Raw genomic sequence first — 15,634 nt, 5'->3', positions numbered from 1 at the left:
CGCCTCAGAAGCTGGCATTTCAGTGCAATCTGTGCACAAAATCCTAAAAATGTAGAAAATGCGAAAAGTGTCTTCCAGCTGGAACGGACGACCACAAGGCTACCTTTGTGGCATTTTGCCAGGCAACGTCGGCGCTTAATGACGGCATGAATGGAAATTTCTTTTCATAGACTGTGTCAATTAATGGGTCATCGACGCCGATTTTCAATCTTTAAACGAAGCACCTGTCAGCTCAGTGAAAGCACACACTCACCGCCACCAAAAAAACTTTCGGGTAACGCCAGTACTGAAGAAGTGATGGTGGGCATGTTCGGAGAGAGAGATAGCATAATACTCTCTCACCGCGTTCCAAATATCACTACGGTGTCAGGTACACCCTTCCAAGATGTTTTGAAGCACAAGCTTCTTCCAGTAGTGCTTGAAAAGCGCCCAGAAAAGGCTACTCGTGTGCTCTTTCATCACGACAATGCACCAGCTCATGGCGCGACCGAGACCCTGCAGTGTCTTCCTGACAACAATTGTGAAGTGATTACCGTGCCACTAAAACATAGCGATCTTCCAGAGGTCAAACCAGACTCACAGAGAAGCATTCGCAGCGACCATGGAATCATGGAGTCGACGTTGTCAAAAATTTGTATGGCTGCAAGGAGATTACGTCTTGAAGTGACACAAGTTTCACAGATATAGAGTGATTAATTCGTGAAAAAAAGTCGGAGGTATTATAACTCCAGTACATTTCGTATTGGGTCTTTGAGTGTTTCATTGCAGTATACCACTGTTCCTTTCAATTTAGTTGCTCCCATTGAAACGTACACTACAATAATCAACATTTCGTCAACTGCAGACACCTCTTCGTTTCCTGTGTGGACTGACTTTTGCTTCGATATTAACGAGACAGCTGCTGTCTATAGCATTCCCCACAGTTTCCGCACCTCTGCGCTTCAGGGCTCCCCGCAGCTGTGCAGTAAACTACTGCCCTGTGAAGCAGCCACGAAAAATAAAGCGGAAGCTAGAGTCGGTAACTTGGTGCTAGGTAGGGCGGTGCGACGCGGGGGACACTATGTATTCATTAACGCCTACACCGCTTGGCGCGGCTCTACCACGCTTCTCGGTGCACAAACCGGTATTTACCGAGAGCCAAGTTGCACCAGCCCGCGCCCTGCATACCTAACAACATCTGCACCAACCTTCCGCAGAAAATCTGGTGCAGGTTTAGCGACAGCGTAACAAGCCTTCCGGTGAATCGTAGCTCTTTGTCTCGTAGGAAGCGCAACTAATATCTAGAAACCCGTATTTCTACATTACACTCTTACGTGCCTTGAAATTTGGCGACATCCAGTTTTCATATCCATTCGCTTCGCGCATAAAGCCGTACTTTGCTCCTACAGCAAACATATCGGGCTGCGCACGTTCATTAACTTTTCGTACTGTAACAAAGAGTATAGTAAATTAATTACTTTGTGAAGTATTTATTCTGCATCCTGAACTGGAACTAGTGCGTCGTCCATGCATGCCTTCTTTGTATCCATTCTGTATTCACCATTGGGAGCGGACTGTCTATAGTTACAGTCTTCAGTTTTAAAAATGAACAGTATAAAAATAATGTGATAACATCAACGGGTAGGAATTATTGACTAATAGCACATTTGCCATGCCTGTTCTGTAGAGTTACTGCTAATAAAACACTACGCTTTCAGCATCGTCACTCGGTTCGCCGCCATCAGAGATGTCATCAGTGCCATCGTATTCACACTGTCGTCGCACCTGTCGCCACTACAGGAACTTCAATGGCCGCAGTATCCGCTACAGACGAAGAACAAGTGATTGACCATCCGTCGTTACTGCCGCTACCGCAACCGCCGCTTACCTTGCAGACTCTGCTGGACACAGCAGCAAATTAGAAACCCCCACAGCAATCACAGTAACCTAGGCCAACACCTCCTTCACTTAGCGTCCACTTACGGTTCTTCCCCGGTAATCTCCCATTCCATATTGTTTTCTATCCAGATCTAATTTTACAGCTTCTTCATCACCATCACATGTAGTTCCAGCTCCAGTCGCCACTCCCATCATGAGTGCCATCACCATGACCACCATCTTCCGTACCGCCAACACCACCATTTCCAGCACAGGTACCACCAACCTCTTCACCATCACCCCCACCACCACCACCCTCACCATCGGCAACAGCACCACCACCAGCACCACCCCTAATACCAGCACCACTCAGTGACACCGTTCCCCCACGCATGCCATCATCACAGGTACATCACCGTCATCGTATGCTCCCGTTAACTTCTTCCGATCTACGTCCTCAATTACTTGTTGGATGTATTCCAGTCTCTGTTTTCCTCCACAGTTTTTACCCTTTCTAGCCCCATCTAGTACTACGGAAGTTACTCCCTGAGCTGTTAACACACGTCCTATCGTTCTGGCCCCTCTCCAGTTTTGTGCAGAATCTCCTCATTCCTTACCAGTCCACCTAACCTTCAACATCCTTCCGTAGCGCCACATCTGAAACGTTTCAATTCCCTTCTGGTACAGTTTGGCCATAGTCCATGCTTCGCTACCATACAGTGCTGTACAAGACACGTAAACCGTATAGTAGTAGTAGTAGTAGTAGTAGTTTTATTCATCTGTAGATCTCTTTTTACAAGGATATAGGACATGTCAAAGTATTTACAAGCTTAGATCAATTTACAATAAGCTAATTCGTATACACATATATTTACAGACTTCTAGTTAGAGACAATCATTAGATTTTACTCCTGGTATACAATAATTTATTTACAAATAACTCATTAAATAATGTAATGCCACACTATTCACTCATATTTCACTATCAGTCACTGCACACACTATACACACATTGTTTCATAACACTTCACTCACTACACACACACACACACACACACACACACACACACACACAGGTGATCCTTGGGCCATTTTCTGTACTGCAAGTTCCCATTTGCTATCCTGAAAAACTGAGTCAGCATCCCTTCATAATGAGTGAGATGTTGAGCTCAGAAAGAGGAAGAGGTGTTAGTATTGTGCTATGCATAGCTTGAGGGGAGAGTGTCTCTAGAAAGGAAAAAAGAAGAAAAATAATAAAGTGAAGGTGTTATGTGGAATATTGGATGTTTTATAATCATCATTATTATTATTATTTGTTTGTATAACATTTTTTTATCAAACCCCTACTCTGCTTTATCTAAGTAATCCTTCAATGTATAAAATGTATTGCATAACAGGTACTTTTTAGCTGCCTTCTTAAATAAGTGTATTTTTGAAATTTCTTTAATCTCTTTTGGTAATTTATTGTACAGTTTTATTCCTTGGTAGAAAATGCTGTTTTGAGTTTTATGTTTATTTTTTCTTGGTAAATGTAAGTTGAGTCTATCTCTTGTTGCATGGTCATGGACAGAGCTGTTTGTGCAGTAATTGCCAATGTTACTTTTGATGTGTACAACTGACTGGTAAATGTGTTCACATGGAGCAGTTAAAATTCCCAGTGTTTTGAACAGATCTTTACAATGAGCTCGACTACTATTTCTGGTTATTATTCTTATGGCTCTTTTCTGGAGTTTGAAAATTGTGTTCATATTTTGTGGATTTGTTCCCCAAAAAAGAATGCCATAGCTAAGAATTGAGTGTACATATGAATAATATGTAACTAAAAGACACTGCATGTTACACACAGATGATAGAATTCTAAGGGCATAACATGCTGATGACATTCTGTTTGCAAGTACCTTTGTGTGTTAGCACCACTTCAGCTGAGAGTCAATATTCATTCCTAGAAATTTTGCATTTGTTACACAGTCTATAGAGGTGCCATCTACATTTAATTTAACATTGTCATTTTTCCTCTTCAAAAACCGGTTTACACTCTGTGGAGAATTTTAAACTTGGATGATCATAAAATGTGCTCGAAACAAAAACAGACTCTGGGTGTGCCGTGTTGGCGTTATTCCGGATCGATTCTCGATCGTTGGGCCTCCGAGTGGTGTTTCTGTCTCTGTTGCAGGGCGCCTCCTGGCGGCGGGTGCCGCCGTCTCTGCCCGGTGGCGTGCGCGCGGGCAGTCAAGTATGGACGCGGGCAGCGCGAGCATTGCCTTTTGCGTCGGACGGTGGGTCCCTCCGCGCTGTCGCTGGCCGGGGTTGGAGTTACTTGCTGCTCCCCTGGTCGGTAGTTGCAGTCGTCGCCTGATTACCAGCCTTCCTGCCCTGTCTGACAGCGCTTGCTGAGACCTGGGTACGATACTCGTGTTGGATCATCTTTCTCGCAGCGATTTCCCTGGACCGCGCCTTGCCAGGAGCTTGTGGCTGTGCTGCTCCCGGATATGATTTATAGGGGAGTACTTTTCCAGCCTCGGAAGTTTGGCGCTGTTTGTGTGTTTCAGCATGCTATGGCCAGATGAAGAAGATTACCTTCGTTGTTATGATTGTGTCGGAAACGTGGGCAAACCCCAATGTTCGTGTTTCTCGGCTTTCTGTGGGGTGATCTACGTTACTTATGGTGTTTTTCTTGGCGTTCTATTGTGCCGTTGCAGAACTTTGTTTAACCTCTTCCCTCATTACTCTTCTGCAGAGTGCCTTTGGATCCTGTAGCCTGTAATTTCGCTTGTGTCAAGATCCGAGGTTTTGGGGGATAATTGATTAAATTATGTTTTGGAATGTATAAGATTCTGTGTGTTTGTCGGGGTTTTTGCTGGCCTGTGCCCGTACGATTTCCCACTTCCTCGCCCGGGGGTCATACGTAAAGTTTAAAGTGAGCGAATTTTGGTAGTTTGGTAGTTCCTGTCCAGTGGTTCGGTGTGCCCCGTACCGTATTTTTAATTTTTATTTTCTAGGTTGGCTCCTCTGTACGCGTGCGCGAGTGTGTATGTGGGCGACGGTGATCGTTTCCTGACTTGTTTACCGTTTCTTGCCGACTTCTGTGCATAGACTGCCGAATCTGCAATTTGGTCTATGCCATGTTATAGTTGCTTCAAGTTGTTTCGCACACTCCCCTTGGTAATGACATCTGCGCACCTATGAGATTGAATAATGTTTTGAACTATTGTAAGCTGGCGGTTGTCGCCATGTGTGCTAAATTTTAAGTTGTATTTGAGTTTTGGTGTAATTGTATTTGGTTAATTGAGCTAACTTGTATCTTGCCTACTGCTGCGATCTGAGAAAAAAAATTTTACAATCATAAATTTAATCTTACCTGTGAATTCATATTTGTGTAGACTTGTTATTTAAATTTCATTGTCTTCCCAGCTTGCCCTTTGCTACTGTATTAAAAGTGTTTTTTGTTTTGACTAATATAAGCTGCTTGTCTTGAAGAACTATAGCTGATTTCAAAGATTTAGAATTAGTGTAACTGTTCACTCCAATGAAGCCACCCTGTTAAAAGAAAAATTTTGGTGTTACCACTTGTTTCCCCCTTGTTCCCCTACCACGGCTCACTGGGCAAGAGGTGTCCATTGCCCTTCAACAAAGCTATCCACTGTGGAATTCGGTATTACACCATCTTTAACATACTGGTGCTTCCGACAGACGTTATCATCAAGCACTGGAACTTTAGTATTCCATTTATTCGTACGATGACTTTTATTGAAAATTATTTTAAACTTCAGTCTATGTTTCTGATCATCATTAAATCACGATTGGAGTTTATGTTGTCTCCTGGGTGCTCCTTGCAAACAAATATCTAAATCCGGAATCTGTGTCTCACAATGAGGTAATCTAATAGATTTCTCCCGTTTTTCCACGCCTTTTATTACAATTGTCCTTCCACTTGTGTTTTATGAACAGTATATCTGCGATTACAAGATGAGCTTTGCTACAGAATTCAACAAGTCTTGCTCTCCTCAAATCCATAATGGCTATTCAGTATTATTTCGTAAGTCTGCATTGCGTTCCTCCCATTACTGTACTATCCCAGTCTTCCATCCTTACTACATTTTCATCTCCCTTCACATAAACCCTTAATCTCGTCATCTATTTCTTGTAACATTGGCATATGTACCTGTATTACAGCTGTTGACGTTGGACTGGTATCGATTCTGGTGAGAATAACCGGATTGTTGAATCATTTGCAGTAACTTACTCTTTGCTGTACCTTTTCATTCATAATGAATGTTACTCCGTTTACACCACTTTTGATTTCTGTTGGTATTATACTTTGTTCTTCTTACCAGGCACCCTTATCTACTTTCCTTTTCGATTCATTTCACTTCACTGTTAAACCTTGCGTCAGCCGTTGCGTTTCGCTCTGCAGATTTCCTGTCTACTGTACAATATTATAGATTCTAACATTCTAGGCTCTAATTCATGCAACGTTATAGGGTGGTTTGTTTTCCCATCTAACTCGTATAACTTCCCTCTTGGCTGTCTTCTCGTGGATATTCTAATGCGGAATTAGTCCGGAATATTTTACAAAAGGAGAGTTCGTCATCACAAATATTTTCTTTGGTATTACTTTACTTTCTTTCATGTGGCCGTTTCCTCAGTTGATTTCTGCTTCCCATTGCCTACGACAGATGGCGATTCTTCTGCCTTTCAAGAATATTTTCGCAGCCTATATAGAAGAACGTGGTCCATTATTAATCATGTAAAATACAGCGTATCCTTTCTCCTGATATTCCTTTGGTATCTGTTGCTTTATATCGTTCGTCTCATAACGTTTTCGTCTGTTCTTACAGTTTCGGGACGTTCCTCAGCTGGATCACCCACCAAGATAACTACGGCCAAGTTTCAATTCAGCTGCCCATATCTGATGTGAAAATGATGGAAAGGATTCCTTATTTAACCTCATAGTCTTTGAATTAATTTCCTTTGACCGTAACTGCACAGAGTAAAATATTGTAAGACGACATGACGTTACACTTTATACATATATACGAAGAGTTCATTAACAACTATTCTGCAGTTATTACTTAACTGGTGTTATTGCGCACGAAAATAACAAAAAAAAACTCCTTTTATATAACGCCATCTCCGTAAGACACCTCATTTTTTCGACTTTTCCCTATATGTAAGTACATTCTGGTAACACATAATCTCGTCTGAACTAAATTAACCATCTGACTTGTCATATTACTTGAAACTCTCAGACAGCTTTCACGAGGCTCGTAAATTCTTTCAGGCTTGAGGCACAGAAATTCCTTACGAATAACCGAAACATTTCCAGAAATGTACCTTAGGAGCGTTTTTGTTTTTTTCGTAATACTGCAGAACTTTCCAGTAATGTCTAAAAATTAGAAAAAAAAAACGCAGCAGTAAGTAGCTGGCAAGTGCTCAAAAAGATTATGTAGTGCTTTAAATTGTTGTTGGCATGAGAACGGGGTCCACAGAGTAGCACCGAACGCTGACTCAATTCATTTCAATGGTGGAATTCGCAGTTTACGTTCACGGGATGCCTCTGTAAGCCATCTCGGCAGGGCGACAGATAACAATGGAGGAAGGCGTCCAGCGAGTTGGGGCGAAAATAATTAGGAGTCCGCAACCGATCGTTTAAAGTACCTTATGGAAACTTATGACTACATCCTTCTTTCCTACGATGAAAAATAATGCTCTTTTTACATCAGTTTCTTCGAGAGTCCGTGCGCGTCTGTGAAGCGACGCAACCTTCCTGTTTGATGTAGCGTTTAAAAGAGTAATCGTGAACCCAGACAACAACGCTATTTTCACTTTGAACACTATACTTAACTAAAAAGTATTCTTTAACTTACCTTGACCACATGTTACCTTGACGTTTAATTTGGCTATCGAACTACTTCTGAAGCGTTTAGTAGACAAACCATTGGGTCGTAGTATTTAACAATAAAGTATTCGACGTAGTTCACTACCTATCTTGATTTTGGTTTTCCTCTAAACAAAGAGATTGCACAACCACCAAACAGGAAACGTGACTAAAGTCAACTTCAGAATTCCTTCTGAAAATTAATGCTTCTTTTTAATATAAGTTACATCTGTTCGTTTACAATGGAACAGGTAGTCCATTTAATTCCGAATAAAGTTAAAACTTAATTTTGGGAACAAAATTATTTACTACTTCCTGTCAGTAGTTTAAGACTTTTCACGATTTAGCTAAAATTGGTAATTTTCTTTTAAATAAACAATATACTCTTGAAAGTTTAATAAAATGTTTTTATGCAAATGAATTTACCCAAATACCGCATCACACGACTCATCGAAATTGCGCAATATTACGACGCTCCAAAATACAGAAAATACCGCATTTGTTGCTGTTACAATCATCATATTTAGATTTGAACACAATATAAAGACAAAAATCAGGTTAACTGTATTCATGAAATGAAATACCGACACACTGTACGTATGAATGACAATATATTGAACAAAACACAATGATCGCAGAACAAGTTGAATGAAATCTGCCGCTCCTTTACATTAATCACAGTTCAAAAGATCTAACTTGCCTTGTTAATTGCAGTGTAGTCGATTATGTGCTGCCAAAAGACACTTCTACAGATTCTTCACGTCTATCGTTAAAACAAAATGACACTGGCGTCGCGCAGGCTGCACATTTTCGATGTACATGAAGTAATGTTGTGCAGCGACTGGAAACCGATAATTGAGCCTGGTAATTCTTGCAACCATGGTTAATACTTACTAGCAATACAGATTTATTAGTAAACCTCTTCATCCAATTTTTTGTGCAGATGTTATCTCAAATAATAATAACTTGGGGAGCAAGCCGGTAAACACGACTGTTTACTGCCACTACTGTCTAGATATCTATGCCCTGCTCAGTCTTCCTGCGGTAAAGCCTTCTCTGTGTTAAACGTGTTCCCAAAACGGAATCCGACAAGGGACCTTGTCACACATATCTCAACACTGTCCGCTGTGTCTGCCTACAGGAAGATGCCGAAAATTAAATGGACTGATGAGAAACATAGAAGAAAGGATATAGGGAAAACTTTGACTACGAGACGGGAGTCGGTGGATGGGGATGTATTAAGATTCAGGAAATAGCATCCATGGTTCCAGTGGGAGCTGTACAGAATGACAGACACCGAAAAATATCCGACAAATAATTGAGATAATTGTCTATAAGTGTTACTCTGAGAAGAAGAGGTTGGCACACATGACATCCCGCATGAAACCAGTCAGGAAACAAGTATGGGGTGCTGTGTGTACTAATAAGGCACACAGAAAACCTCTGTACAATAGTGCAGCACATTCGCAACTCAAGAAAGATTAATGTTCTGTGTAAACTCACAGATTCTTGTTACAGCCCTCTTTTCTTCAGGGAACAAATCATTAAGAAGCACTTGCTTCTATAGCCTTACCACCACTATTGTAATTTAGTATGCTTTTACCTAAATAATAGAACCCCTGTCTCTATGTTGCCACGAACAATCCTCTTACTGAAATTTATTTTAGTTTCTAAATAAAGTACACTAGGAGAGGATAGTTCTGTTAATAGGAAAAGCTAATCAATAGAGTTACCCTTTTTGCAGGGTTTGACCGTGTGTTGCGTCCAGTCGCTAAATAATTCAGACTATCCAATTCTTTTCCTAAGATCTTACCCAGCGGTTAGAAAGAAATGCAGTATGAATATTGAAGCTATGACAACTCAGTTCCAAGTTCATTTAGTGGTTTGAAATATGTACTAACAGTCGCCAGCCTAGCCAAGCAATGAAACAGTGAAGTATTGGAAAAGCAGAAGTATGAATTTTGCTTACTTTCTTGCTACTGTTTAAGCTGCTTCTTCAAATAAATATTACTACACTTAAACAATGTTGGACTACAGCCTCATACATTACGTTTTTAAAAGAGAAAAATCCCAGTAGGTAACTTCAAGGAAGCTAAAAATAAAGTACACACTTTTTATACTGAAAATTGCACTTCAAGAAAACCTCTTTCCTATTGGATTTCACTTTCAAAAGCTATTACTCTTCGAGTTAACTCTGTATGTCTGTTTAATAGATTTCAGTAACTTTCCTTCACTCTAATTGAATTTTACAGAAGTTAACTCTTACTATAACAAATTGCATTCGTTAAGAAAGCTCTCTCATTATTTACACAAAAAAATCTAAGTAGTGACTCTTGGCACTTCCTAAGTCTGTAAAACAAGATACTCGGATTAATCAAACATCAGTAAGGAACCATATATAGGCGTATGGTTAGAATGCAATAACAGAGTGAACCAGTTTCTTTAAAGTTCGATAACGTTTATTAAAACACAGTTTAAATTAATGGTTCACGCTGTACAAAAGTAATATATAAAAAAGTCGTATCTGGTGGCTGTAGTCTTAGGTGTGGCGACCAATTATGACGGCTACCCTACCCACCGTATGAACTCCAAGTATCTTGCTGTACAAGCTCAATTTCTCTTCTCGACGTCTTTCAGTCTTACATACAGTAGCTCAACAACTCACATCTATGCCGTAAAACGTTTTCAGTCTTCATCCGAGGCAGTTTTGAACAAATCTGCAGGCAAAGCGTCTCCTGCTCCACAAAGGTGTTGGCTGTGTGACTTACTTCCCGTACTTGCTCTAGGTAGGGCGCTAATTCGCCCTTGCCACCTCTCCAACTCCTCAGAGCCATTTTCGTTTCAAACAAGAGCACACTGGCTTTTACGTAACACCTATTCCTTATAATGTTCCTGGGCATGACCATTTCTTACAGATGTCAAATTTACATCAGCATGAATAGTTTGACACAGAAATATTTTTAAATACAAATGTCATTATTAACGTAATAAACAATTTACATAGTATTTTACATCCGTAACTCACATACAATGCAAAGAACTTCAATCTCCAGTATATTACACTTTACTTTGCATATACAGAAAATATAGTAAGAACATACGAAAATTTTAAACCAAAGAAAATAATAAATATACATGAACCATAAACAAATAGTGTTATACATACGGACATCATGGAAAATTGACACTTGCCACAAAAAATGGTTCAAATGGCTCTGAGCACTATGGTACTTAACTTCTGAGGTCGTCAGTCCCCTAGAACTTAGAGCTACTTAAACCCAACTAACCTAAGGACTTCACAGACATCCATACCCGAGGCAGGATTCGAACCTGTGACCGTAGAGGTCGCACGGTTCCAGACTGTAGCGCCTAGAACCGCTCGGCCACCTCGGGCGGCACACTTGCCGACGTTGTGGACGTTATCATGGTATAGCCCCCAGAAAGGTGTCCATAAGATTTAAGAGTGGACGCCGTTGTATCCAAGCGGTCTGTTGTGGATTGAATGACACATGTAGCGAAGCGAGCGCGAGTTTGGTGGATACGGGACATACGGTGTCCGTACTGAGTTGCCCACAGCGGCACCAGCTTTGAAGCTCCACCGTTAGATGTCAGTGCTCTTTGAGCCTCTGCTATTGGGTCGTACTGGAAGTATGAAAAAGCCTGGTGACCAGCAGTCGCTCAGGATGCCCTGTAAACACACACTCGCTAAGTGGCAGTCAAGCGTGGAGCATTTGTTCCGCTTACTCGAACACGTTCAGCCATAGGCCCCTGCTTGTACGGGGGACAAAACAGGAGACTCTCCGGCTCTGCTTTCATTAAAGCACTGGCGCATCGAGGTCTGCAGTACAGCGATTACGGCCGGCAGGATACGTCATTCGGCACCGCTCGACAGCAGAATTGTCGTGTTTCTTGTTGTTTTCTCGGGATGTCAAGCTCAAGTGGTGCCTTGGTGTCGCAGAGGTCTACCGCTGTCGACAGAACGCGTGTCTTGTCGTTGCCGCGAGCTGCATCGCCGTCCGCTTCGGGCATCTCAGCTGCAGCAGAGCCAGGCTCTGCTCCTACCAAGGCTAGGGAAATTGTGGGCCAGAACCTGAAAACCGGCCGTGGAACCAACGAGAAGGGTTCCGCCGCCGCCGTCCAGACCTCCGCATCCACCAGGTCAACAGGGCCAGCAATGCATCCGGGTAACCTAAAGGTGCCAACGATGACTGTAATTCCCTGGCAGCAGCCTCCTTTTCCACTCCGGACATTGCGACATACACACAAAATTGTGTAATACACAAAACTCCATCACAATCATACACAGTCAGTACTTGCGATCCCACCACTCCTCCACTTGTCCTTAGCCCGCTCCGGCTTGCCAATGCCACAAATAACACCGCAGGTTGCATACCATCCCTGAGTAACGGCAAGCAGATGATCCGTCAGCCGATCGAAATCCTCCCTATACCCACCGCCTCGCCCCAACCCTCCACCCGATCCAAATACCTATCATCCCCCCTTCCCCCCCCTCCCCAAACACACACAATAGTCCAGTTCATCCAAACAGCCGCTTGCATAGAAGAAGCGCAAGGATAGGCACTCCAAGGCCCACCACAGTCTCCTCAACCACTCCCTCACCCTCTGAGGAGCCTACACCACCGATAGCACCTGTTGTCGCCCTGGGAGGGAACCAGGAAACCATCGCCCTGGAAGGGAACTGGGTAACAGGGCAGGATTCGGATGGTTTCGTGTTGGCGAGGAAAACCTTTCGCCAGCCGAAGCTTCCGGCGTCTTGGGGAGTAGAACCCAACCTGAACAGGTTTCAGGCGGTGGCTATTGAGCCAGTGGTAACACAAAACAACATAACAGAAACACAAACACAGAAACACAAACACAGAAACACGTCACCCACCATTTCCCTCCGATTGTTGCGGAGTTTCCTCGAAATTACGAGGAATTCTTCTAGCTGTTAAAAACGGAAATCGTGGGACACAGCTTTAAGGCAAAACCTGCTGGTGGTGACAAAATAAAAATTACCCTACACACTTTGGAAGACTACAACAGTCAAAACACTATTCACCAACACAAACATGTCCCACTACACGTTCCCTACAACAAAAACACGAAACAAAAATATTGTCCGGTTCTAGGCACGCAGTCCGGAACCGTGCGACTGCTACGGTCGCAGGTTCGAATCCTGCCTCGGGCATGGATGTGTGTGATGTCCTTAGGTTAGTTAGGTTTAAGTAGTTCTAAGTTCTAGGGGACTAATGACCGCAGCAGTTGAGTCCCATAGTGCTCAGAGCCATTTTTGAAAAATATTGTCATCAGAGACCTCCCAAGATGACTGTCCCCTCAGGCTATTAAAATGTACCTGACTGCCCAGGGATTCGTCGTCAAGGGTGTTCAACAGATGGGTAAAGTGGAAAGCAAATGCCTGTTATCCCAGGTCACACTCCCAGATAGCCCCCAAAACAGAAGGGAGATAAAAATGGTTGTGGCTGTGCCTGTCACCACCGAGCCACTGCGCTGCAAAAACAGGATGGTGCAGTGCTTCAAATGTTTGGGACTCAACCATATCGCCGCACCGTGCACAATGGCGGTAAGATTCAGGAAGTATGTTGCAGCCCACGACACGAGGTCTTGTACACTGAAACCCAAGGACCCAAAGGAGGGTGCATGCTGTGCTACAAAAATGACATAGTGTGTTACCAAGGTTGTGAGGGCCACAAAAGACACTCACAGCATGCAGAAAGTGCAGAGGCAGCCCCAACCCCCCCCCACCCCCCCACCCCCCCGCCACACACACACAAAAACAAAACACCACCACCTTCACCAAAGAAATCAAATACATGAACACACGCAGACAAGACTTGGGTTAAACCAAGACCAGACACACCGAGGGTAACAAACGCCATAGTGGTTTCTCCACAAAAAAGCCATAAAAGCGTAGCCCTGTCACCAAAACATCAACCACAAACACAAAAACAACACCAGGAAAGACAAAACAACCATGTCCAGGTCGGCAACAGAGAAAGATCTTGGGAACATGTAATCCAACCTGCAATGGAGAGTGCAAACACCTCTCCAGCAGTTCCCCAACACACCCGCTCAGATCAGCTGTTACACATGACAGTCCAGACCATGAACCTCGTCATGGAAATGATGAAGGATATCAGGGTTGGCCCAAAAGTAAAGCATGCAGGTCCTTGTTGCCCTTCAGGCAGCAAGCGATCCCCTCTGCGACTTCACCAGTGGCAGCAAAACTCTATCACAGATAGACGACCAAACATCCAAGGCCTTATAATTTGCATCTTTAACACAGATGACATTGTTAATTAAGTGGTCGAATTCAGAGAATTCATGAAGGAATTCTCAATAGACATATGCATGATGGCAGAAACCCACCTCAAGCCAGGAATCAAAGTGACAGTTCCCAATTACAATAGTTATCGTGTAGACAGGCCAACCCAAGGTGGAACAGTGGCCATTTACATAAGAAGAGGGATCCCCCACCACCATGTAGACATACCAGCTACCAATAAAATCTCCAGTGGCAGTAGAAGTAACCACTGCAGCTGGACTCCTAACAGTAGTTGCAGTCTACCGCCCCCCAAATGCAGAGATCGACGAGGGAGATATAGCAGCTTTAGGCCAAATTGAGGGCAAAATACTAATCAGAGGCGTCTTCAATGCCAAGCACCCAGACTGGAACTCTACAATAATATCCAGAGCAGGCTCGAAACTGCAATAGGTAGCGCGCAACCACCACTTTGAAACATGGGCTCCAGTCGAGCTCAATCACTTTCCTAAAAACAAAGGTAGGCCCAACGTATTAGACATAGCTCTCACTAGGAGGATAATAGGGTTTGTGCCTTCGAGGACAGTCAACAGAATGTTCCCCGGGAGCATAGTAAGTCAGAATAAAAGTTATCTCACTAATAGAACTTTCTCTGTTAAAGCAGAAACCGCCACCTCCATCAAAAGGCTTATTCGTGCTGAGGTGCCACAGAGACCAGTCCTGGGGCCTATTCTGTACAGTATGCAGATGACACAGCCTTCTACACAAGTAATGCGAGCAAGCACCTGGTCATCCGTAGACTACAAAGGGTTTTAGATGACACAGAAACTTGGGCCCGTCACTGGCGCATCTTCATAAACTCTGAAAAGATGCAGGCTATGCTGATCACCCGGAGGCTCAGAAGTTGTGGACCTCCTCAATCCTCCCCCCCCTCCACCTCCACCTAAAGGGAACCCATATCCCCTGGAGCGGAACCGCCAAGTATCTTGGCGTAACCTTGGACTCTCGTCTTATGTGGAAGCCCCACATAGACGAGGTCCACAGGAAGGTCTGTGCCAGAACTTCCATCCTATACCCAGTCCTCGACACATCCAGTTCCCTTCCGTGCTCTGTAGGAGTGAATGTTTATCAGGCCCTTATACGACCAGTAATGGAGTATGCATGCCCTGTCTCGGGATACATGGTGAAGCAGCACCTGGACAAAATCCAGAGGCTGCAGAACCGCGCTCTTAGGAGAGCACTGCAGCACTGCATCTACCCCTGGGATTCCCCACCGACGATCTGCAGCTGAAATCCCCCCCCCCCCCCCCTGAAACAGCGTTATCAAGATTTGGCAAATGCCTTCTGTGAAAGCTCTTCCAGATCAGAAAATGTCCTCATCCACTCTCTAACTCGGTACAACATGTCCCGCAACAAGCACAAACGCCCAATGGCGATCTTTGACGACTAACTCGAAGAGGAACTCCCTATATCCAATCCCTAACCCTCCTCCCTCCCCCATTATATCAATTATCTCGCGAACCTCAGGCAAGTGCCAGACACACACAGAACATTCATCACATTATGCAGACAACCAAAAATCACAGAATTAATCACACATGCAATTAAACACGTGG

Source organism: Schistocerca gregaria, chromosome 3 (genome assembly GCF_023897955.1).
Source record: "Schistocerca gregaria isolate iqSchGreg1 chromosome 3, iqSchGreg1.2, whole genome shotgun sequence".
NCBI lineage: Eukaryota > Metazoa > Arthropoda > Insecta > Orthoptera > Acrididae > Schistocerca > Schistocerca gregaria.
Note: the sequence above shows the minus strand (reverse complement) of the source record.